General features: G+C 39.0%; 1 pseudogene across 1 annotated transcript; it reads left to right on the top strand.

Annotated features, from left to right (window-relative positions):
• The first annotated feature begins 24536 nt into the window (after positions 1 to 24536).
• LOC308516958 (small ribosomal subunit protein uS11-like) lies at positions 24537 to 24982 on the top strand (annotated as a pseudogene). The gene has a single exon. The product of its transcript is annotated as a small ribosomal subunit protein uS11-like (transcript).
• Positions 24983 to 25788: the final 806 nt, after the last annotated feature.

Here is a 25788-nt window from a genome sequence, read left to right on the forward strand (position 1 = left end):
GTAACAAAAAGGCTTATGCTTCCCAGCTGAATATGCTCAGCAATATCTGACTCTCCCCTTGCTCTCTTCCTATTAACTAGCTAATCATGACGATAATGATACTGTTATAATAATCGAATTATTATTAAACAAGAGAGGAGTAAAGTGAAGACTAGATAGTATAAGCATGCCCTTTATAGTTTTGCTAATTTAACACTCTCCAAGTCTGTTCCTTGCTGATCAATGGGGGAAGGAACTGGACAAAGACAGTTTAGAAACATTACCAGTGAGGTCTAAGTGATGCGGGCAGGGGCCTTCCTGCCTGTCCGTCACATCCAGAAAACAGTCAGTGGCCAGAATAGGCGTGGCCACCAGAAGGGCACAAAACCCGAATATTTAAACTTCTGAACAAAGGAGCACGCCCTCTTGGCTCTTGGTCCTTGGAACTCTTGGGACCCCCGTTGCAGGGGGGCATGCACCCCTGAATTCGCCCAAATGGCTCATGGCCCTGTGGGGTGCACACAATGGACTGACGGACCTCAGTTAGTCTAATGCTGGGCTGGACCTGGCTGCAACATGAAGCAGAAGCTCTGACACCAGCCTTGCTTTTGGCTCTACTGGAACCCCAGATGCACCTCTCTCAGGACTGGGTTAAGGGACACGGGACTTTACAACCCTACGAATGTAACTCCATGCAAATAACTTTTTTAGCCTGTCTCATTCTCCCATGGGGACTTCTGAAAATGCTTATGAAATAGGAATTTTTAGGAGTAAAACAGTCAGGTTTAGGGAATTTTTAAAATTAAGTGGGTCCATATAAAACGCACAGGCTGAAAAGAGGCTGAAGTTACATTTCCATAAGACAAGGGAGTTGAGAGAGGCAGAAGTTACATTTTCATAAGATAAGGGGACTGGGAGTAGCAAAAGTTCTATATTTACAAAATAAAGAGGGAGGGCCTCACATGTGCCATGTGAGGTTTGATCTTTGAGCCCAGGAGTTGCTATCGTGACCAAATCAAAGGGGAATAGTGGCCAATCGGAGGGGATATCGAGGAACAAAAACTTCAACCTTTATAAACCTGGGAAAAAGGAACTCATTGTGACGCTTTCCCCCTCCACACGTGGGAGTCTGCGCTGTGAGATTCTTTTCCCTTCCCCATGTGAGAGACTGTACTTGTTCCTCAATAAATTTCCACCTTTACTATATCATCTTATGTCCATGGTTTCATTCTTTGACTCTGATGGACAAAGACCCCTGGACAAGCCATCCTACCCAGGGGAACATCACATGTTCCAGTCCAAAAAATCCCATATCACTTATTTCAGCAGTACCCCCAAGAACCCCACTCCCACTATGTCTGGGAAATCTGGCCCACTGATTTCTCTAGTAACAATAACACTTCCAATAATCACTGGTTAAGTACATAATGAATATATATGAGATATGTGTGTGTATGTATGTACACTGGTTGCAAATTAATGGTTACATGTATACTCTTATAAATATTTTATTACATAATAGTTCCAATAGTTATATATACTATTATACATAATATAGTAAATATAAGCTATTCGTAATATAATATAATATAATATAACATAATATAATATAATATAATATGATATAATATAATATACTTGTACTTAGCAGTTGTGTCTGGTGAAGGAAAGAACATTACAACCACATCACATTCAAATTTAAATGAGGCCTATGTCCCAGATGCTAAGGTTAGGAGGGCACACCAATCAACACAGCTGCAATGTTTTACTCTAATTTTCATCTCTGTTGCTCTTTTATAAGGAATCCACATGCTGTGAGAAAGAAACAGATGATTTCAAATCTACTAATTATTATCATGATGTTATTAATTTAGACCAAGATAATAATAAGATAGTGTTTGTGAAGAAAGACTTCATTATGGAATTAATTGCTTTGATTGGGGTCAACACAGGAGAAAAAGATTTGAATAGCACTTAAGAAACAATTATTTTGATGGCTATTCAGAAGGTAAAGACATGCAAATTTAAAGAAAGCATTTTGCAATTTACAATCAGATGCTAAGTTCTCTGATAAACCCTTCTTGTTCAACAGAAAATTAAAATCACTGAATTGAAGAAGATCTGGGTAAGGATGTATTAATGATGTATTCTGTAAATGTTCAAATTATTCTTGGCTTGAATTTTGAATTTATTTTATGGAAACAAAAAAATGGCTTTACAAAGTCAATTTTTATCTTAACGTTGATGTTGTGGGCTCCCCCCAAAATAGATGTTGATAGAAGTAGATTATAGTTATCTTTATAAATTTACTGCTACTCTTTTTATACTCATGGTTCCTAAGAAAAGACATATGAAATGAGGAACTTCTCTAATACCTGCTTCCAATTCATTGATTAAAAATGCAACTTAATTCTTTTGTTTTGCTGTTACGTATCATTTTTAGTGCATTTGCCTCTTTGATGGATGTGTAAACTCAATTTGAGTGAAAGTGAAAGGAGTTTGGGGGTGAAATAGGAATTTTAGTGGTGATATAGGCAGGTTTAGGAAATTTTAAAAATTAAAGGTCCATGTTAAAAACACAGGTCTACAGAGCAGAGGTTACATTTTTATAAGACAAGGGAGCTGGAAGAAGGTACATTTCCATAAGACAAGGGAGAGGCACAGTTACATTTACATAAGATAAGGGAACTGGGAGTAACAAAAAGTCTATATTTACAAAATAAAGAAGGAGGAAGAAAGCCCAGAGGGAATAGGAGGACAATGAGGGAGGAGGGCCTCAGGAGTTACTATAGTAACCGATTCAAATGGGAATATTGACCAATCAGAGGGGATATCAGGACACAGTGACTTGCAGCCTTTATAAACTATGGAAACAGGAACTTGGTGGAACTCTTTTCCCCCTCCCCACATAGGAGTCTGTGCCTGTTCTTCAATAAATTTCCACCTTTGCTATACCATCTTCCGGTCTGTGGATTCATTTTTCGACTCCAACAGACAAAGAATCCAGGGAACCATCTTTCCCAGGGGAACACTGCACGTTCCAGTCCAAAAATCCCATGACAAAAGCATATCTGTCTTTTGTTACTCTGAACTTGTACATGGTTCACCATTAGACTGCATGTGCTGAATTGGAACTTTTTGTTGTTTCTGAATAAACCCATTATTGTTAAAGGAATATCTGGCTATCTATTTGTTAAAGGCCAACAAGTTAAATAAACTATGCAGCTTTTAGAATGTTGACTACTGCACTGCAATGTTATTTGGGATAATAAAAAATATGTACATGAAGATTCAGGCAGGGACACACTGCAATGGCAAGGGATGGAGTGATTTTTGGAAATTGGATAACAAGTCAAAGGGGTATATAGGTTATCACAGCTAATTACTTAATGAAGAGAGTAAAGAGAGAGTCAGATATTGTTGAGCATATTCCGGTGTGAAGCAGTGGCCTATTTGCTTTACCAGGAAGCTACAGCTTTTCACCCCCCAAAATTGCAGTATTGTCCCTCCAAGGGGATTAACAGCCCTCCCTTCACCCCGCTGGTAGGGATTGTGTGGGGGAGGAGGGAGGTGGGGAAGAGAACATGCCCAGTAAAGTCAAATGGCTCAAGGGGAGGTGCTTGCTCCTAGAGCCTGTCAGTCTAACCAGGGGAAGGGATCATTGGAACCAATAGAAGCCCTCGAAACTTTGGGAACTGATTGGTTATTTTGAAAAAGCTTCTGGTTCTTCCCAAGCCTGAGAAAACTTAACTCCAGGTGAACAGAAAAGCTCTCTTGCTCTTGCTCTCTCATTGGGTGACCCACACTCGCCCCATTTGTTCCTGTTCTCTCCCACCCAGGAGCACACAACCATGTGGGTCTAGTGGCCACGAGGGCCCTCGGCAGACTGCTCAGGCTCCAAAGGACTACGAAGCAGAAGCTCTGGGCACTGGCCTTGGCCTTGGTGAAGACACTGTTGTACTTTTTCCGTGGCAGGACTGAGGGAGATGGGACATTGGGAAGCCAGAAGAGCTCTTTTGATGTCAAATCACAAAGAAATCATGGCACTACACCACATCCCCCATGTGCAGATCCTTCACATGCTTTTCCCACCATCCCCTGGGAGAGCCTGTTTCCCATCGACAGTAACCAGAGAGTGTTCTGAGAAGACTTAGGGAATCTGCATATGCCAAAATTCCTTGGGGAATAATCTTATCCAAAGAAATATGAGTCTTATGTACTAACCACATTTAGCCAAAAGTACAAAGTCAAAAGTGGGCTATTGGATACAGAGATTAATACAAATTACATGGAATTGGTTGAAAGAAAAATGGAAAACCCTTATTGTTTTCTCAGACTACCAAAGAAATGGTTCCACCAGGTAAATTAGCAATGAGATGCTAGGCATAAATACTAGCTGTAGAGGGTGCAAAATGTAACTAACTACTAATATGGTTTCTAACCTTTATATTGCCTAATTATATTTTACTAGAGGCCTGGTGCACACAATTCATGCATTCAGGGGGGTCCCTCAGCCTGGCCTGCACACTCTCCCAGTCTGGGAACCCTTGAGGAGCAGGTCTAAGCCAGCAGTCGGACATCCTTAACGCTGCCACAGAGGCAGGAGAGGCTCCCGCCACTGCCACTACGCTTGCCAGCTCTGAGCCCGGCTTCTGGCTGGTGGTGCTCCCCCTGTGGGAGCACACTGACCACCTGGGGGCAACTCTTGCATTGAGCATCTGCCTCCTAGTGGTCAGTGCATGTCATAGCAACCAATTGTTCTGCCGTTAGGTCGATTTGCATATTAGTCTTTTATTGTGTAGGATTATATACTTGTCTATTGTTTTGTGTCATATTATCTTCAATGTATTATGTAATTGTATTGTTCAGAGCCCCAAGTCAATTACTGTAAAGATTTTAGTAGAATGAGCTGTTGAATATAATAATCATCCTATATAATAAAAGGCTAATATGCAAATCGATTGAACGGTGGAACAACCGGTTGCTATGATGTGCACTGGCCACCAGGGGGGAGACCTCAATGCAGGAGCTTCCCCATGGTGGTCAGGGCACTCCCACAGGGGGAGCACCGCTCAGCCAGAAGTCAGGCTCATGACTGGCGAGTGCAGTGGTGGTGGCGAGGGCCTCTCCTGCCTCTGCGGCAGCATTAAGGATGTCCGAATGCCAGCTTAGGCCCATTCCCCATGGGGAGTGGGCCTAAGCCATCAGTCAAACATCCCCCGAGGGCTCCTGAACTGTGAGAGGGCACAGGCCAGGCTGAGGAACACCTCCCCCCTCCCACTCAGTGCACAATTTTTGTGTACCGGGCCTCTAGTTTATCAGTAAAATAAAAATATATAAAAATGAGCATTTAAACTAAAAGGAAATTCATAAAAAGGAATGGAAATGATTATTAACCTCAAAAAAACGGACATCATTTCAATCAAAGAAATACAAATTAAATAATTATAAGATGTTTGTTTTAATCTATTAAATTATAAGTGCCATTTTTACTACCTAGAAAGGGTAGAAATGGCAGGATTTTGAGGTAGACTAACAGAATAATCACTTTGAATTCAATTCTATCCAATAGAAATGGAGCACCCATTAAACTAATTGTGAGTGAAAACTCAATACTTTGTTTCTCATTAAATCACTAGCATTAAACAATTAGTATAAAAAAAAGAAGAAATTTATTTAAAACACCGAAAGTATGGGCTTTACAATGGGGTTTTCAAAATCCCAACTAGCTTTATGAGCAATTGTGAGAACTCATATGATTGAACTCCATTCCACACACACCCCACACACACCTTTTTAACTTTTAGAATTTAATTTAGTCCCTGGCATATACTAAGCATCAAATAACTATTGAGTAAATAAATTAATACTTTGAGTCAGTTCTCTCCCTTTTAATTAGAATTTGACAAAATTTATCATTTAACTTACAAGTTTCCCTCTGGAATCAGATGCAAATGTTTACTTGAATTAAATATATAAGATAAAAAATTAATGTTTTTTACATAGGGACAAAATTAGAAATTAATATTTTATATATTTGGATAACATTTAATGTTTAAATTAATATTTAATATATTTATATTATAAATTATATAATGTTAAATAAAATAAAATTTTAATACATTATATACAAAAATAGAAATGCATCTTCTTAGGGGGAAAAACAGAAAACTACAAATCCCAAATATAATCTACACTGTGAAATTATTTGTAATTTTATTTTAAGGATTACAAAAGATAACATCCACATTAGTTGAATAAGTACTTATTGAGAACCTTCTTAGTGCCAAACACTTTTCTACGCATTGAAATATATTTGTGAACCCAAACAGGTATTTCCACACACCTAGTGCTAAATTTTCAGTATATTGGAACAGATTAAAAATATTTATCTGTGTCTGATAAGTTGTTGTTGTTGTTTAAATGATGGCAGGATAAAGGGTTAAAAGAGTTCTGTCAGATGGGTGTTGATATTTCTCCTGGGCATGTATCTAACAGTGGCATTTCTATGTCTACTGTTAACTCATATTCATTTCTGGAAATGCTAGGCTGTTTTCCAAAGCAGCTACATACTACATTTCCAACAGCATTGTATAAGAATTCTAATTTCTCCATATCCTTCCCAATAGTTATTATCATATTTTTTTTATTCTAGCCTTCCTAGATAGTATAAATGTTATGACGTGGTTTGATATGAATTTTTTTGATGGCTAATGATATTGATCATCTTTTAATGTTCTTACTGGCCCTTTATGCATTCATTTAGATAAGAAAGTGTATCTGAATTATTTTCTCATTTTTAAAATTACACTTTACTTTTATGTTGTGTTGTATGAGTTATATATTGTAGACATAAATTCTTTTCACATATTTGCAAATATTTTCTTCTATTCTGGGATTGTCTTTGAACTTTTTTGTGGTGTTCTTTGAAGGATTTTATTTCTTAATTCTTATGAAGTTTAATTTATCATTTTTTTTCTTTTTTTGTAGTGAGCTTTCTTGATCTAAGAATCATTTGCCAAACATGAGATCGTGAAGTCTTATACTTTTGTCTTATTCTAAGAGTTTTATAATTTTAATTCTTGGCCTTTGATTCATTTTGAGTTAATTTTTGTATATGATGTGAGGTAAGGGTCCAATTTCATTCTTTTGCATGTGACTATTCAGTTATCCTACACCATTTGTTGAAAGGACTATTATTTCCTCATTGAATACTCATGGAACCTTGTTAAAAACCGATTAATAGGTGTACAGTTTATTTTTGGACTCTTAATTTTGTTCCATTATCTATATGTATATCCTTATGCCAGTGCCACAAAGTCTTGATTGCTTTGAAATAAGTTTTGAGATTAGGTGTGTGTCTTCCTACTTTATTCTTCATTTTCAGGATTGTTTTGAATTGCAGGGTCCCTTGCAATTCAAAATAAATTTTAGAATCAGCTTGTCAACTTCTACAGAGAATGCTCCTATAATAGGCATTGTATTGAATCTGTAGTTTAGTTTTAGGATTATTGCCATTTTAACAATGTTAATTTTTTTTCATTCAGAAACACAAAGTGTTAGGTTTTTTTTAAAGTATATTTTATTGATTTTTTATAGAGAGGAAGGGAGAGAGATAGAGAGCTAGAAACATTGATGAGAGAGAAACATCGATCAGCTGCCTCCTGCACACCCCCTACTGGGGATGTGCCCACAACCAAGGTACATGCCCTTGACCGGAATCGAATCTGGGACCTTTCAGTCCGCAGGCCGACGCTCTATCCACTGAGCCAAACCAGCTAGGGCACAAAGTGTTTTCCTATTAATTTAGATCTTTAATTTCTTTGGAAATGTTATAGTTTTCACATTGTAAATTTTGCATTTTTCTATTAAAATTATTCCAAAGTATTTTATTCTTTTTGATGCTATTGTAAATATAATTGTTTTCTTAATTTTATTTTTGGATTATTTATATCAATTATATAAAATATAGCTTATTTTTATTTAGATATATTTTATGCTGCTGTCTTGATGACTTGCTTATTAGTTCTCACAGTTTTATAGTTTAATTTTTAGGATTTTTTTCATATAAGATCATGTTATCTGCTAATATTGTTAGTTTTAGTTTTCTCTTTCTCTTTTTATCCATTTATCTATTTCTGCCTCCTTTCTTTCCTTCATTCCCTTTCTTTCCTTCTGTTCCCTTTCCTTCTCTCTTTCTTCCTTCCTTCCTTCCTTCCTTCCTTCCTTCCTTCCTTCCTTCCTTCCCTCCTTCCTTCCTTCCAGCCCTCACTAGAACCTCTAGTACAGTATTGAATGGAAGTAGTAAGAGTAGACATCCTTATTTTGCTCCTGATCTTATGAGAAAATATCCAGCTTCTCATCATTGAATGAGATGTAAGCTGTAGGTTTTTAAACAGAGTTCTTTACCAGGTTGATAATATTCACCCGCATTCTTAGTTTGCTGAGTGTTTTTTATTATGAAAGTGTGTCCCAAACTTTTACTTTCAGGATCCTCCTAGGAATATCTTACCAGTCCTTTCTACGACTGCGGGCATTAATGCTGGCCTCTTTCTAGGCAAGTGTCAAGAGTTTAGCTAAGCTACTTTATGGTATTACTGTTTCAGTATCTGTTTTGTTTGGACAAGTGGCCTACAGGGACCTTATACTGACACTAGCCCTTGATTCAAACACATGTCCTAGACTAGACAGTGACTGGCATGTATGTGTCAGTTCCTGATATGACTTCCCTAGTAGCCCTTGTGATCAACAGTCTCTTCTGCTTCCCAGTGCCTTTTCCTTGTTCGCCCCATTCCTTTGGTTGGAATTGTCCATCTGGCCTTGGCCTGGGAACTCCAAGGTATTTTACTCACAAACTCTCTAATAAAGGTATGTGCCCACGTTATTTTTCTCTGACTTCACTCTGCCTTGACCTCCCTCTTGAGGTATGCTGTGTGCATCATCTATGCCTTGGGAATAATAAACTTTTCAATTCAAATTCTCTTGTGGTCTGTTGTTGAACTGCAGTTCATCATCTAGCACTTGAGCTCCACTTAACAAATCATCTATATATATATATAAAAGCCCAGTGACCAGAATGGTGGAATGACCAGAATGACCAGAACGACTAGAACGACTGGTGGCTATGACATGCACTGTGGCAGCCAACCAGCCTGATCCAGGCCTTGATTGGCCCCCCTTTACCCTGGCCGGCCCGGCCCCCGATTGGCCCCCAACACCCTGATGGGGGGCAGGGCTGGCTGCCAACCACCCATGGTCCTTCCCCCCCACTGGCCCAGATCAATGGCCCCCATTGGGGTAGGCCAGCCGGACCTCACCCGTGCATGAATTCACGGGCCTCTAGTAATTTAACAGTCCTGTCTCCAAGGCTCTGCTTCTCTCTCTGGTGCTCATAGACACATTGATGCTCATTTCTAAATCTTTTCTGAGCTGAGGATCTGGCACTGGTATGCGATTTGTGCAGTCCACTCTAATTACATAAGTCTCACTCCTTATACTGCCAAAACAACTTGCATTCTGCTGTGAACTGAGTGGGTCTACTCACTTCTGAGTAATATAGTTTTGTAGGGATACAAAAATTTGTGAGACAACAACTGTAGTGAACTCAGATGTTTGTTCTTCCTCTGAGATACATCTCACTCCTGAGCCAACTATCAGATACTTAGCTATCTGAAACTATTACTTTCTTTTGATTTTCAGGCCTTTTAACCAACCACACCTCACCATTACCCCATTTATGCTAATAATAGAGGAATATGAAAATTGTCCAGGATGCCGTCATAGTAACAGTAATTACTGAACAGCAGGCTGCATAGGGCAACCAGGCCAGTGGGGGGTGGTTAGTGAGAGAAGACCAAATGACTGAACAGCAGGCTGTGTGGGGCGACCAGGCTGGCAGGATGCCAGTAAGGGGCAACCAGGACATCGGGGGGGAGGGGAGGGTGCAGTTAGGGGTGATCAGGCTGGCTGAGGGGGCAGTTAGGGGCGATCAGGCAGGCAGGCAGGCAGGTGAGCAGTTAGGAGCCAGTGGTCCCGGATTGTGAGAGGGATGTCCGACTGCCAGTTTAGGCCCGATCCCCGGATTGGAGAGGGTGCAGGCTGGGCTGAGGGGACCCCCCCATGAACAAATTTTGTGCACCAGGCCTCTAGTCATATCATATTTAAGATGAATTCTCTTTAAATAAGCTGTGTCCCAGAACTTCCTTTCATTTAGACCTAATAATCCAAGGCCAACCTTTTTGTTCTTAGCCTTAACATCACGCTATTTATTACTATCTTGTCTTGATAGTGTTTATGATTCTAGGATTTTCTTTTTTGTGCTCCCCAATCTAAGTCACTGATTCAATTAGATAAGTGTAATAATATAAGTGGAGGTCAGCTCTCTGTAACAGAGTTATTGGATTTTTATTTTTAACATAGTGAGATTATTTTTAGCACCCATCTTTATGCTTCTGAAAAAAATGTAGTATACTTGGCTATTATTTCACATTGTTAAAAAGTTGTTATTGTTTTATGCTGTATCGTTAGTGTTTTAGAAGTGTTCATTTTCTGACCAATTTCCAAAGATGGTACCTTAAGAAATGGCCATAATGATTTATCCATCTGTCGTGTTACAACAGTTTATTACTTTACTCTGTTATAGTAATATGCTGCTTAAAATATTTCTGCTTTTAGCAGAGCTAACCGTTTGCATTAAATATTGCAATGCTCACATTATTTCCCTGTGCAAAAATATTTATAAGCTCCCAATACCAACAGGATATTGTCTGAACAAAGTAAATGCAAGCTACTGGAATCAGAAATTCTAAGAGGGGGAATTACAAAGACTGGATATCCCATGGACCCATAGTGGTAAGCACAATTCCAAGCCTATTGTTACATAACAAGGTACAAGGTATGATGGAAGGGATATATCTGAATGTAATCTTGTCAGCTCTCATTAGCAGTGCCTAATCCCTGCAAGAATGCTAATGCCATGTCTTCTTTGGGGGGACCAATTCCATATCAAGCTTCTGTCCATGAGTTTGGAACATGGTTGCCCAGGTTACTATTGTCTGTGCTGTGTGAGGGAGTAATTAGGGGTAGGTGCAGGTGGGTTGGGGAATAGGAGATCAGGAACAAGAGAAAAGATTCAAAATATGGAGTCTTCAAAGTGATTAGCTAATTGAAGAAGGTGAAATGCTGAATTTGTAGATGAAGAAAACCTATCTGATCTAGCCTAGGGAACACTACTGAAATAACAGACTTTCTATAGAACTTCCTACAATTTCTTAAAGTTTATTTTTATTGTTGACGTTATTACAGACATCCTCCATTTCACCCCCTTGCCCCACTCCACCCAGCTCCTGCTCCACCCCAGGCTTTCATGTCTGTCCATGGGCTACCCATGTAAGTTCTTTGAACTTCCTACAGATTCGATGAGCTATAATTAATCTCCTTCCCTTGGAAAGAGAACTTGTGCCTGAGTATTAAGAGAAAAAAATAATAATACATCTCTTAATTCATTGGTAACACAGTATCTGAAGACAGGTTTTTGATAGAATTTGTATTTTTAGTTAATAGACATTATAATTTTAAATCATCTAATAGAGAAGAATTGTTATCTAGGACTTAAGTTTTCATTTTATTCTATCCATATGAATATCACAATACATTTTAGAAATTTAGTGAATAAATTAATATGTTTAATTTCTATTATGTTATTCAAGGAGTAGTATGTATATTTTGGCTAGGACACTTGAATTTTACAGTTTCTAATCAATGTCCCTGATATTTAAATAATTTAAAATAACTTCCAATCTGACTGACTATTTCTGCTTCCTCTCTTTTAATCTTCCCTGGAAAAATTAACTTAAAAGACACTAAAACTCCATAGGCCAGAATCATGTTTACTTGTTTCATGGGGTTCTGGGTGATATAGTTCACTAATTTTCTTTTAAAATGAGACAGAGAGGTGAACACAGCAAGCCAGTTCTCTGCTTGAGTGCTACTACAGAAGATCAGAGATTTTTTTTCTCTTTTTTTTTCACTATTCAATTTAGATGTGTCTTCTGTAGCTTGAAGAAAAACCAGCAGCAGTTCCCATAAAAACAACCATTCCAGGTTATCAAGTCCAATTACAGCTTCACAGTTAAGTATGTCTCAGCTGGCTAAGGAATTGAAAAATAGTGCTAAGCACATATCAGTGGATATTTTGCTTAAGTAAGGGAATTAGTTAGAATGGAAAATTCCTGCCATATAAAATATTTTTTTTATATATAGAGGTTAAATATTGAACTTATTTGTCCACTTAAGACTCAACCAAGAAACTATTTTAAAGCCAACTAGTTAAATGAAAAACATACAAGCAAAATTCCATATGGTGCTCATTTAAAATAATATATTCAAAATTAAAGGTTTTAGTTTAAAATGCTTATTCTCATATCCTGATAGCAAACACAGTGGGCCTTGAACTAAAGTTTACTTGCAACAAATTCTGAGAGGTAGATTATATATACAAGTCACTCTAGTAGTTTTTCACTGTAATAAAAACATTTGGTAGTGTTACTTGCCAGGTGGGCAGAAAAAAAAAATGACTTTTACATATCATTTGACCTGTCACATGAGGCATTTCCTATATTCTAAATTTTTTAATAACTATAGTCAAATATGTAAACAGGCTTTAAAAAACTAAATTTATCCTCCACTGTTGAAATAAAAATAAGACAGAGAGAAACTATATGCATAACCCATGGACACAGACAATAGGGTGGTGAAGGCTTGGGGTAAGGGGCAGGGGTGGGCTGGAAGAGGTCAATGGGGGAAAAGGGGGGACATATGTTATACTTTCAACAATAAAGATTTAAAAAGTACAAAATAAAATAAAATAAAATAACTTAAGAACTAAAAACTAAAAACTGTATTATTGTTATTTCTTATTAGGTTCAATTTTGCTTGTATTTTATACTAATATTAGAGGCCCAGTGCACGAGATTCGTGCACTGGTGGGGGGGTGTGGCCTGTGGTAGTGCTGCTCATGCTGGTTAGCCTGGTGCAGCTGCTCCATGGTCTGGCATCTTCTGTGGAGCCAGAGCATCCTGGAGACCTGGTCGGGGCTGGACCCAGGGACAATAGCACCCAGAGGAAGCAGAGTAGATCTCAGTCCCGCGGTAGCCAGAAACCCACCTCCCAACCTCCAAGGTCAGCTCTGCGAGCCCGGCAGTGGCACTGCATGGCCTATGGGCATCCGGAGGAGGCAGCAGGGAGTAAGGAGGAGCCTGGTGTGAGGAGGCAATGATCGCAGCCCGGGTTCCTGCCCATCAGCCCAGGGTTAGCAGTGGGAGCAGCAGCTCATCCTGGTCAGCAGAGCAGTGCTCCCACTGTGGTAGTCCACTGACCACCAGGGGGAAGCTCCTGCATTGAGCATCTGCCCCCTGGTGGTCAGTGCGCATCATAGCGACTGGTCGACTGGTCGTTCTGGTCATTCTGCTATTTGGTCACTGGGCTTTAATTATATAGGATTAGAGAAACTGGTTTGCCAGTATATTTCATTTTCTTAACAAATGTATGAAGAGATATATTTTAACACTCTGCATTCCAACCAATACAGTATACTCGCCCCTCCATATTTGTAGGTTTCACATATAAAACATGCAAGAAAACAAATCTCCCTAAGTTCCAAAAAGCAAAACTTGAATTTGCCATGTGCCAAGCACTAAGCTGAGTCAACTCAAATGAAGTGAATTGTATCCATACCCTGCTTTAACTTACATACAAATATAGGTTTTGAAAATGCTATTCCATTTTATATAAGTAATGGGTATCCAAGGATTTTAGTATCCTTGGTGGGGGGTATGGGGAGGCAGCTGTCCTGAAACCAATTCCCTACCAATACTGAGGGATCACTGCATAGCATACAATTCTACATGAAAGTTGAACTGGTTTTCCCTGACAGTCACTAACACTGTGCTTTGTGGAATCACCCTTTTAAGGAAAAAGATGAGCAGCAGGAGTCCCTTTGTCACTGCAAAGGACTGGCATGGAGTGGGTTTGTGTAGAGCTGGCCTATAGTGTGTGGGTTTGTGACTTTGTGCAAGTAAGATTTCACAACATGAGTCCAGGTGATTTTGAGAGCACATTTATTAAAGCTGGGGACAGTGAAACTGCTGTTTAGGGTAGAAGGAAGGGTTTAGGGTAGAAGAAGCAACAAGGAGAGAGCCTAGGCCAGTGATGGCGAACCTTTTGAGCTCGGCGTGTCAGCATTTTGAAAAACCCTAACTTAACTCTGGTGCCATGTCACATATAGACATTTTTTGATATTTGCAACCATAGTAAAACAAATATTTATATTTTTTATATTTATTTTATATATTTAAATGCCATTTAACAAAAATCAACCAAAAAAATGAGTTTGTGTGTCACCTCTGACACGTGTGCCATAGGTTTGCCATCACTGGCCTAGGCTGTGCTCTGCTTTGGCTCCCTAGAAAGGTTATTGGAAAGAAATGAGCTAAGGCAAGGTGGTTGTTAGCTCACTAAGAAGAGAAAAGGGTCTTGGAGACAGATTCAGGGTGTTAACCTGGAATGAGTTGCCACTGCCCACTGTTCCATTCATTGCAAGTCTCATGGGGATCCTTAGAGTTGACAAAAGAGGCTTCTTGCCAAAAATAGTGACATCTATACTTGGGTTACAGAAAAGTACGTCTACACAGTGCATACAGTACAATCATTGTGCCCTTGCTCAGATTGATCTTGAACATCCTGATTAAGGTTCCCACTCTCAGACTGTCCCTGAACATCCAGCGTACTCTAGAAAGGGCCCCCACAGGTATAAACCATTTACTCTTAAGTATCCTTGCTTAGGGAAGATAAGGTCTTGCAATTCACTAAATTATTCAAGTTGTTTGGCTTTGTTTAATTATCTTGTCTCAGTTTCCCTATTCCATTGGCCAAGGAATTTTCCTAACTTCTTATTATTCTGCCTCACCTTGAATTCTTGATTGTGTAATTCTTAGTGCCATATATGCCTGTGGTTTGAGTCTAAAACCTTCAGAGATGCATGGACACTATACTTATGTTATTCATCTTATATGCCAGGTTATTTAATTGACACATAAATTTTGAGTTGTCATGAAAGACAACTTGAGAAAATACTTTAGACTAGAAAGAGATGCATAAAGATAATGAAAATAGTTTTAAAATTATATTAAACTAGAAGCCCGGTGCCTATACACCAGTGGGTCCCTTGGGCTGGCCTGTGACCTCTTGCAACCCAGCACCCCTTGGGGCATGTTGGAGAGCCAGGCTGAAGGACCCCACCGGTGCACAGATTCATGCACTGGCCCTCTAGTATGCATATAAGATCTTTGGTTATTCTCTTCCCGCCCTCCCCCCAGCAGCAACCTAACCCACGGCTGATTCTGTGAGGAATCGGGCTCCCTCCTCCCTCCTCCATCCTCCCTCCTCTCTGGGGCCAGGGTGTGAGTGAAGCAGATTCAGGGCCAACAGTTCCCCAGCAGCAACCTAACCCATGGCCGATTCGGCCAGGAATCAGGCTCCCTACTCTACTGGTCGGAGCATCTGCCCCCTGGTTGTCCTTGTGTGTCAAAGCTACCAGGCGAATGGTCGAATGGTTGAAAGGTTGCTTAGGCTTTTATATATATGTAAACTAGAGGCTTGATGCATGAAGATGCATGCAAGAATAGGCCTTCCTTACCCTGGCTGCCGGAACCAGCTTCCATCCAGCACCTGGGACCCAGGCCTTCACTCTAGCTACCACCTTCCACCTTCACTCTGGGCTGGAGCTGCCTTCCACCTTCACTCAGGGCCAGAGCCACCTTTTGCCTTTGCTCTGGGCCAAAGCTGCCTTCTGCCTTTGCTCTGGCCCTGCCACCCTCCTGTAGTTCCCTCCACCCCCAGCACCCCCTCATAGCAAGCATCCTGCTATGCCCCGGGTGCTCTGCGCCTGTGCACATGTGCTGCTCAGAGGCCCAGAGAGTCCTGGCCCGGCCGCTGCCAACTTTGTCACGTCAGTTTGCATATTCCCTCCTTATTGGCTGTGGGTGCCACCATCTTTGTTGCAAAGTGATGGTCAATTTGCATATTCCAGCTTTATTAGATAGGATAAACTAATGGTTTCTTGATTACTGAAGAGAAATGATAGTGAGGCATTGGGTAAAATAGCATGTTTATTTTTATCCAAACTGTTTTCACAATTTCTTATTTAGTAGTATTTACTGAGAATATGAAAAGAGATATGAAAAAAATGTCTGTACATGTATAGTCTGTGTAGCTTTATGTGTTATATTGAAAATTTAGAACCAATTAAACATTTAAAGTTAAAGCAATTGTAAATAACATCTGTAAATTAATTTGATATATTAGAAGTCAATATGTCACATATTAGGCTGATTTTTATAGGCATAAGAAAATGGTCCTGATAATTAAAGAAAATTGATAAAGATTAAGATTAAAGATGGACATTACATAACAATACATTTATAAAGAGTGTATACATATCTTATATAATAAAGAGGTAATATGCAATTTGACCACACACCCTCACAAAAGATGGCTGCCCCCATATGGTCAAAAGATGGCCAGCAGGGGAGGGAAGTTGGGGGTGACCACACCAGCAGGGGTGGGCAGTTGGGGGGGACCAGGCCTGCAGGGGATGGCAGTTAGGAGCAATCAGGCCAGCAGGGGAGCAGTTAGGTGTCAATCAGACTGGGAGGGGAGGGCAGTTAGAGGTGATCAGGCAGGCAGGCAGGTGAGTGGTTGAGAGCCAGCAGTCCTGGATTATGAGAGGGATGTCTGACTGCTGGTTTAGTTGGACATTCCCCGAGGCATACCAGATTGGAGAGGGTTCAGGCTGGACTGAAGAACACCCCCTCCAGTGCTTGAATTTTGTGCACCAGGCCTCTAGTATGAAAATAAAATACTAAATAAAAGAGACCAGCATGGTAACATTGCTCTCTAAATACTGTTTTGTTTTTTTACATTTTGTTGTACTTTCCAAATTTTTTACAGTAGAATATGGTATTTTTTAAATAATCACACAAGAAACATGATCAAAACTTTAACAAAATTTTATATAATGGCATCTATGAGAAACAGCTATTTTTTAAAAAATATATTTTATTGATTTTTTACAGAGAGGAAGGGAGAAGGATAGAGAGTTAGAAACATAGATGAGAGAAACATTGATCAGCTGCCTCCTGCACACCCCCTACTGGGGATGTGCTTGCAACCAAGGTACATGCTCTTGACCGGAATCGAACCCAGGACCCTTCAGTCTGCAGGGCGATGCTCTATCCACTGAGCAAAATGGGCTAGGGCAAAAGCTGTTTTTCTTATGATAAAATTAGAAAATAAAGTATAATAAATGTTGATTATGCCAAGTTTCTCATTCATCTTTACATAGAAATATCTTATATATGGATAAAATTAATTTTAACAGAAATGCCTTTATCTTTCATGAAAAAATTATAAGAAAACACCCAAATAGCATAAAATTTTTAATGAACTTATTTTAATCCTATAACTTCATAAAATTAATTTTCATATTATATTTATTTTTAATAATTTTTTAACCTATATTTTTATTGATTTCAGAGAGAGGAAGCAAGAGGGAGCGAGAGATAGAAACATCAATGATGATGGAGAATCATTGATCGACTACCTGATGCACGCCCTACACTGGGGATTGAGCCTGCAACCCAGGCATATGCCCTGACTAGGAACTGAACCATGACCTCCTTCATAGGTCAATGCTCAGCTACTGAGCCATGCTGGTCGGGCTATTTCATTAATTTTTTTTAAGAATTGAGAATTCCCCTAATTCCTAAGATCATCTTTGTCTTGTTAAATTATGAAAATGTGGTCTCCTGGAGGAAGGATAATTTCCCAATGATTTTCTGTGTCTTTTAAGAGTTTACTTGCTAAATTCTTAGGGTTTTTACTTAACTCAGATAGAAATCATGTTTAAGGACACAAGATCTGTGTTATAAATAAATATTATAAATAAAATGTTCAGCAAATACGAAGTTATTTATACCAGCATGTGTTTGCTTTTTCTGGGCACACTAGATGTCTTAATTAAAATCTACCTAAATATATATTCCAGAAAAAAAGAAACTCAGCTAGTATTTGCAATTATTATACTGAGACATCATGCCACAGACATTTGGTACTAAAAATATTTCTGTGCAGTATTCAATAGTAGGTTTGGCCAAGGCTAATCAATTACATTGAGCATAACAATACATACAAACAGCAGTTTGATATCAAGGTAATAAAAATCAATAAGCTGATCAATAGACAAATCTCCTATCCAGATTTTGAAGCATTCTTATCTGGCTTTCTGCTATAATTACCTTTTGATGGACTTAACATGTTTATTGACTGTGAAATTGTATTTCTACAGAGACAATGCACATCTGGAATAACAGCATGCAGTTCAGCAGCCCCCAGAGTACCACACCATTGAGCACAGGACTTCAAATAGAGCCCTCACAGTGAAAATGAAGCTTATTCTTTGATATGCTAATGCCTGTCTTGGCTGAGTCTCATTTTAGACTTGCCAGTACATCAGACAAACTTCAAAGTGTCAGGGGGGTACTTTAAAGTTACTGTAGCATTTGCTTATTTTGAGGAATACACACTCTTACTATTACCCAAACAGCTTGGACTTTCTCTGTCTCACTATCACCTTATCATCTTTAATTAGTGCAAAACCCCTGAGTACCAGCCTGTGAGATCAAATGGAAATGTCTGTTTGATGCTCCAAATGCCTTAAGAGGCAAATGGAGGAGCAGCTGTTTTGTATAAAGTGAAGGAAAACAGAAGGTATCATAGAAGAAAAGTGTGTGAAAACTTAATCATCTCCAAATGCTAAATGGCCTTGTCATAGTTATAAGATACGAAGGGTAATAACTGGAAACATTTTCTACTGAGGGTTTTTGCTCTACAAATATCCACCCCCGCTCTCAGCTCTAGTGCTGAGGGCTTGTTTCCAGAAAAGCATCTCATCCCTTGAGCTAGAACTTGGCACTGTTGGGTTAAGGAATGTTCTTTGAATGCAATTGCACAGTTTGAGCTTCAATTCCCACCCATGGAGGATAAACTCCTAAGCCTGGTAGAGTCACACTATGCGAGTTTGAAGTTCTATGCCATTAAATCAACAGTTGATTCTCATAAAATTTGTAATGTTTTACACCCATGATGTTTATAGTAAAATATAGTAAGATATTGGTATTCATTAACCTTTTAAAAATGCTAGAAATATATGGATTGCAAATTGAATGTGGGCCTGGGTTTAATTCCTGCACATGAGAAACCAAAATCCAAAATCTTAGTATTTATTTTGTTTAGTCATAGGATTTATAAAATAGATGCTTTTAAAACAAAAAACACCATAATATGAATATAAATACACATGTATATATACATATATAAAAAAGTGTTATCGATTACCATCTTGTAGAGATAGACAACGAGGTTTTTATTTGTATTATGAAGCTTGTCTAAAGAACAATATCTAAGTAAGAGAAGACAAATGGAAATAAGAAACTTAACAAAGTCATTTGAGCTTTTATGTGCTTGGAGTTTTGGACTTAAGAGTAGTGTTTATACCACCTGATGCTGATTTGACTAATCATACCTTACCATTCTCAGTTTATAGAGTTAGATGACAAAATGCTTCATGCTATTGGTAGACAAAATTGAATTGACTCAGCAGCTCAGAGAAATGGTACTACAGTTGAACATTTTTCTTTGGGTAGCAACCTTACCCCCCAGTATAGCCCTAGATGCTGATAAAGCTATTTCTCTATTCCTTAGGCCCCAGAGAGTGACATTTCTAATATTATCGCATATCCTCTTTGAAATAGAATGCCAGGTAATGCACTGTTTCTGAATAGACTCTATGGGTTTTCATGTGCTTAAAGCAAGGGCTATTAGTTTTAGTGCTCTCGAGTAAAGCGACTAAGCATAACTATTGGCATGCATTTTGTGAGCGAGTACATAACAAGCAGTGCAATAATCTTCATAAGGCACCAGGCACATCAGAGAGAATGGATGTTTTCCTTTGAGCTCCAGACAAGCAAGTGCTTCTACAGAGAATGCAGTCCATTAAACAGCGATGCCCTAATTCACATTCAGTTCAGTAACTGGGTCAAGAGGCAATAACTCTTTAAGGAACTATACAATTTTTGACCTAAAAGAGCTAAGATGCCATTATGTGTACCTCTTTTATTTAACTGAAACTTGGGTTGAAATGAGTTAAACACGAAAAGGTAAAGGTACATGATATGGTAATAAGAATCTTAGAACTTTCGAATGGAAACAATTATATATATATTTATGATCTTGTCACTGTCCTTCGTTTTTAAGTTGTAATGAAACAAAACTCAAAAAAGACAAATGGCAGGCTTACGATTTCATTTTAGGTTATAGAACTGAAATTACATCTGTGTGTTATTAAAGAAGATTTTAGGCATTAATGTCACAGACTCTGGAATTAGAATGTCATGGTTCACCTCCTGGCTCTCCCTCTTACTACATTGGTGATTTCCAATATGCTAATTAAGTGTGTGTGTCTTTGTTTTCTCACTAATGAAATGAGAATGAATATAAGGTATCTATTTTTTAACCTATATATCTATGTGATCACTGGTATTGAGGATTAAATGAGCTGATACACGTTAAGTGCCTAACTCAGAGATTAACACATAGGAACTGCTCAGTGTCCTTGTCTGTGTGTGTGTGTGTGTGTGTGTGTGTGTGTGTGTGTGTTGTGAAGGCTGGGAGAATCATTGAGAAATATTTTGGAGATATGATACTTCCTTCCTAAATAAGTCAGCTTTAGCAAGCTATGATCCATAGGCCAAATCTGGCCCAGCATCTGTATTTGTCTATAAGTTTATTGGAATGAAGCTTTACATACACTTATGTATTGTCCATGTCTTCTTTCATGCTATAACAGCAGACTTGAGTAGTTGTACATGGGACATGCACTACTGCAAACATTTTCATCTGTCCATTTACAGAAAAGCTTGGATACCCCTGTCCTAGGACAATGGCATTTTCTTACACAATGACACTAACATCATCATGCCAAAAGAATTTCACATTGATATAACATTGATTAATAGGTAGTCCATTTTCAAATTACTCCACTGTCTGCAATGAGTCCTTCCACCTATTCTCCTGTGCTCTTTCAAAGCCCTCCTTTCTATTCCCAGCAGTCAGTGCTCTGATCTAAAAGGTTCACACCCATATTTTCTTACACAGATTGGGCCTCCGTCTGATGTGAAGTCATTTGTCACCTCTTCAAGGACTCTGCTACTTTATTTTCATTTCCACACAATCTCTACCTGAAACTCCACTCCTGAGGGGCTTGACTTACATAAAATTGAAGTTGGTATTTTCTCCCATTATTGTTATAAGCATGGGTTTTACTAATCTGCATATAGCAGACAAGGCATTAATTTTTGGAAAATTCAAAGGCTCCCATTTTCTCTTTATTCTGTCCCTTTTCCTTTAACTTCTTATTGTTACTATCATCATCCTCACCTTTATTCTCATTATCTCCAACCAATGCTTTTTTATGAATTCAACAATCAAGACTACAGAGATAGTTCTGGAATAGACTGGAGTCTATTGGGAGGGGTGTTTGCAAAAGAATATTTCAAATTAAATTGTGATGAATTTACTTATTTTGAACTTAGCATTTGTTTTCCTTGCATTTTATTTTTGTTTCCCTGTAATCTGGTTCTCTTTTTTATCCCTGTATAGTGGTCTTTTTTTTCTTTGTTTTTTGCTTATTTTCTATAGATTCAGGTGTCTCTATCTGAATGCTGCAAGTTCTTATTTTAGAACATTTTGATATCTCCTAAGTAGGAGTTGTATGTGTATTACTTGTATTTATATTAATACTAGAGGCCTGGTGCATGACAGTTACCCTCTCTAAATCTGGGATCCCTTGGGGGATGTCCGACTGTTGTCAGTTTAAGCCAGATCCCGCAGGGATTCCTGTGAGATCGGGCCTAAACTGCCAGTCAGACATCCTCTTGCAATCTGGGACTGCTGACTTCTAACCTCTCACCTGCCTGACTGCCTGATCACCCTTAACCTCTCACCTGCCTGACTGCCTGATTGCCCCTAACTGCTCACCTGCCTGCCTGATCACCCCTAATCATCTCTGTCTTGGCCTCTGCTGCCACCACAGCTTTGTCCGGGAGGCCATCTAAAATGACATCCAGAAGGTTGTTCAGCTATCCAGTCTAATTAGCATATTACACTTGTATTATAGATTTCCCATTTATCATTAGGGAGAAGAATCATTGATTACTTTAGACCTGGAGAAAACTTTAAAGATAATATAGTATAGTGTTCATGAAATGGGATACACATTAAATTAGGGAGAGTAGATGAGCAAATCACACTATTAATGAAGTATTTCATGGAATAATTAAAATGATAGCTATTCATCTCATTTAGAATCTTATTTTACATATTTAGACATTAAAACATAGAAAACTTAAGTAACAGTGTTAGAATCTTAGGGAAAATGAGTATTAAAACCTTGTTCTTTGGTTTATTTCAGTTTACTGTATAGAAGAATTAATTTTAAGAAACACATAAAATTAACCCAATTGCAGAGTTAACACCCTATCTAAAGGTATATGTGCATTTTTCCTCATTTAGTTGTTTATTGCAAGCCCTAATAATACTGTTCCCAAATCTCTTTTTGTAAATCCTGAAAGCTCAATTCAATAAAGTGAGTGCCTTGTACTAGTAGGTGACAATATTTAAAAATCCCACTGGAGGCTAGTGCACAAAATTCATGCATGGGGGGGGGGGGTGGCCCTCAGCCCAGACTGCACCCTCTCCAAACTGGTACCCCTTGGAGATGTCTGACTGCTGGTTTAGGCCCGATCCTTGGGATCGGGCCTAAAATGGCAGTCAGACATCCCTCTCACAGTCCTGGACTACTGGCTCTTAATCATTCACCTGCCTGCCTGGTTGCACCTAACTGACTCTGTGTGCCAGCCTAATAGACCCTAACTGCCCCCCCTGCTGGCCTGGTTGCCCCTAACTGCCCCCCTCTGCAAGCCTGGTCACCCCTCACTGCCCCCCTACCATACTAATCACTCCCAACTACCCCCCCTCGGCTGGCCTGGTCGCCCCACACAGCCTGCTTGTTCAGTCGTTTGGTTGTCCCTCAGTAACCTCCCTGCTGGTCTGGTTGTAGCAGCCATCTTGTGAGGGTGTGAGGGTCAATTTGCATATTACCTATTTATTATATAGGATATCATAAAAGCTTAATATGCAAATTGCCCCTTCAGGCAGTGGTTGGACCGGGAGTTTGACTGAGAGACTATGACGTGTGCTGACCACCAGCGGGTGGTGCGGAACATGGCAGGCGTCAGTGATGTGGTGATGGCTGCGGGCGGCAGTGGAGGTGCACTGAGGGAGAAAGAGAAAATAGCAATATTAAAATGTTTCTTCTAATTATTTCCCTTTCAATGTGGACGAATCCGTGCACCAGACCACTAGTACTGATATAAAATTTTTAAAAGCTGGGGTTTACTAGTATATTTAATAGCTCCCTAAAGGGGAAGATGATCTTATCTCTAGTAATAGAGCTGCCTATTTTAATATAAAATTTGATAATATATTCTAATGTTCTTATCCAAGGTCCAGAATGGGTTAATTAAGGAAAATTACTCACAGAGGATGGCTCCTCAATGTAACTCCATTTAGAGTTTCACTATGCTACATACACAAAAAATAGGGATATTAGTAGGGCCAAAGATTCAAAATTAGGTGGGTAAAATATTTAAACCCACCTAATTATGAGAAATTAATTTCTTTGTCTAACACTGATTTATCCCAAGCAGCCTAGAATTACTGTGTGAATATTGCACAATTCTGCAAACGTGTCCTTTTGGGTGGTACCTGCCTTATACCACTTTCCTTATTTCCTTCACTATCTTGGTGATGTCTCCAGTTTTTTTATACTTAAAAAATGACATCTATGTTGCTGATGCTAGGCAAATATATTGTTATGTACTAAAATATCAAACTTTTCTATCAGTGACCTCTAAAATCCAGATTTAGAGCTCTTAATGCCTTTAAATTAATAATTATTTTCATCCATTTGCTGATATCAGTGCTGTAGACTTTTTAGTAGAAATAGTCATAAAAGAGCACTTTCAATTTTATCTTGCTTTTCTATTACAGTCTCTATGTCCTTGACCTTATATACAAGTTTATGGGTATGTAATTGTTCATTTAAATATTATTTAATTAAACATAGCATTAATTCATTAAATATTTATTGACTAGAAATAAAATATGATGAAAGTTATAATAGTGAAACCACAGAATAATATCGTAATACATAGGTGGGAGGCTAAGCTTGTCTAGAGGTAGGTCATCAAGGCTTCCTTGGGAAGTGACACTTCAGAATTCGAGGCAATGAGATTTAGGAAGGTCAAAAGAGTAAAGTGAGAAAAGGGTGTTACAAAAAGAGGGAACAGTCCAGTGTCGGAGTCTGGAGGAGATGCGCAGAAATGGCACCTCGCAAGGGGAAGGAAAAGAAGGAAGAACAAGTCATCAGCCTCAGACCTCAGGTGGCTGAAGGAGAAAATGTATTTGGGTCTGCCACATAGTTGCATCCTTAAATGACACTTTTGTCCATGTTACTGATCTTTCTGGCAAGGAAACCAACTGCCATGTGACTGGTGGGATGAAGGTGAAGGCTGACCGAGATGAGTCCTCTCCTTATGCTGCCATGTTGGCTGCCCAGGATGTGGCTCAGAGGTGCAAGGAGCTGGGCATCACTGCTCTTGACATCAAATTCCGGGCCATAGGAGGAAATAGGACCAAGACCCCTGGACCAGGGACCCAGTTAGCTCTAAGAGCCCTTGCCCGCTTGGTCGGACGGATTGAGGATGTCACTCCCATTCCCTCCGACAGCACCCGCAGGAAGGGGGGTCACTGTGGTCCTCGTCTGTGAACAGGACTCCTCAAATTATTGTTTTCTGTTAATAAATTTTACCTTCATTTCCAAAAAAAAAAAAAAAAAAAAGGAACAGCTGTAAGTGAAAAAGCTTAGAGAGTGGGGAGAGCACATTTGAGAAACTGGAAGATACACAGGGTTACTCAAGGCTCTCCTTTCAGAAGGATGTAGAGAAAGGAGGCAGGATGTTTTCAGGGCCCAGATTGTGAAAGACCCAGTAAGCAACCACATGGATGGAATGTGAGGACATTAGACATTAGGTCAGACAGAGTGCGATAAAAACTGTATGATATAATTTATATGGGCATCTAAATAACACTGAACTTGCTAAAACAAAGAGTAGAATGGTGTGACCAGGGGTTGAGGGTAGAGGAATTGGAGAGATGTCAATGGTACAAACTTGCAACTAAATCTAGGAGGATATCTAATGCACAACACAGTGATTATAGTCAACAATACTGTATTACACCTTTCCAAGTTTCTAGGAGACTAGATTTTAAAAGTTCTAAGTACATAAATGTCATGATATTATATGACATGCTATATGTGTTAGCTAATGCTGCTGTAGAAATCATATGGAAAGATATGTGTGCCAAACGAACACATCGTACACTTTAAATTTATGCAATGTTTTGTCAATTTTATCTCAATGAAGTATAACATGAAACAACCATAACAATCTATTAATAAAACAATAATTGCTCTGGTTTTATTGTAAAGAATAGACTAGAGAGGAGAACATATAGAAGCAGAAAAGTAACCAGCAGTGGTTTCTGACTATTGTGATTGCCATGGAATTGGAT

Source organism: Myotis nattereri (genome assembly GCF_964212035.1).
Source record: "Myotis nattereri genome assembly, chromosome: 1".
NCBI classification, from domain to species: Eukaryota; Metazoa; Chordata; class Mammalia; order Chiroptera; family Vespertilionidae; genus Myotis; species Myotis nattereri.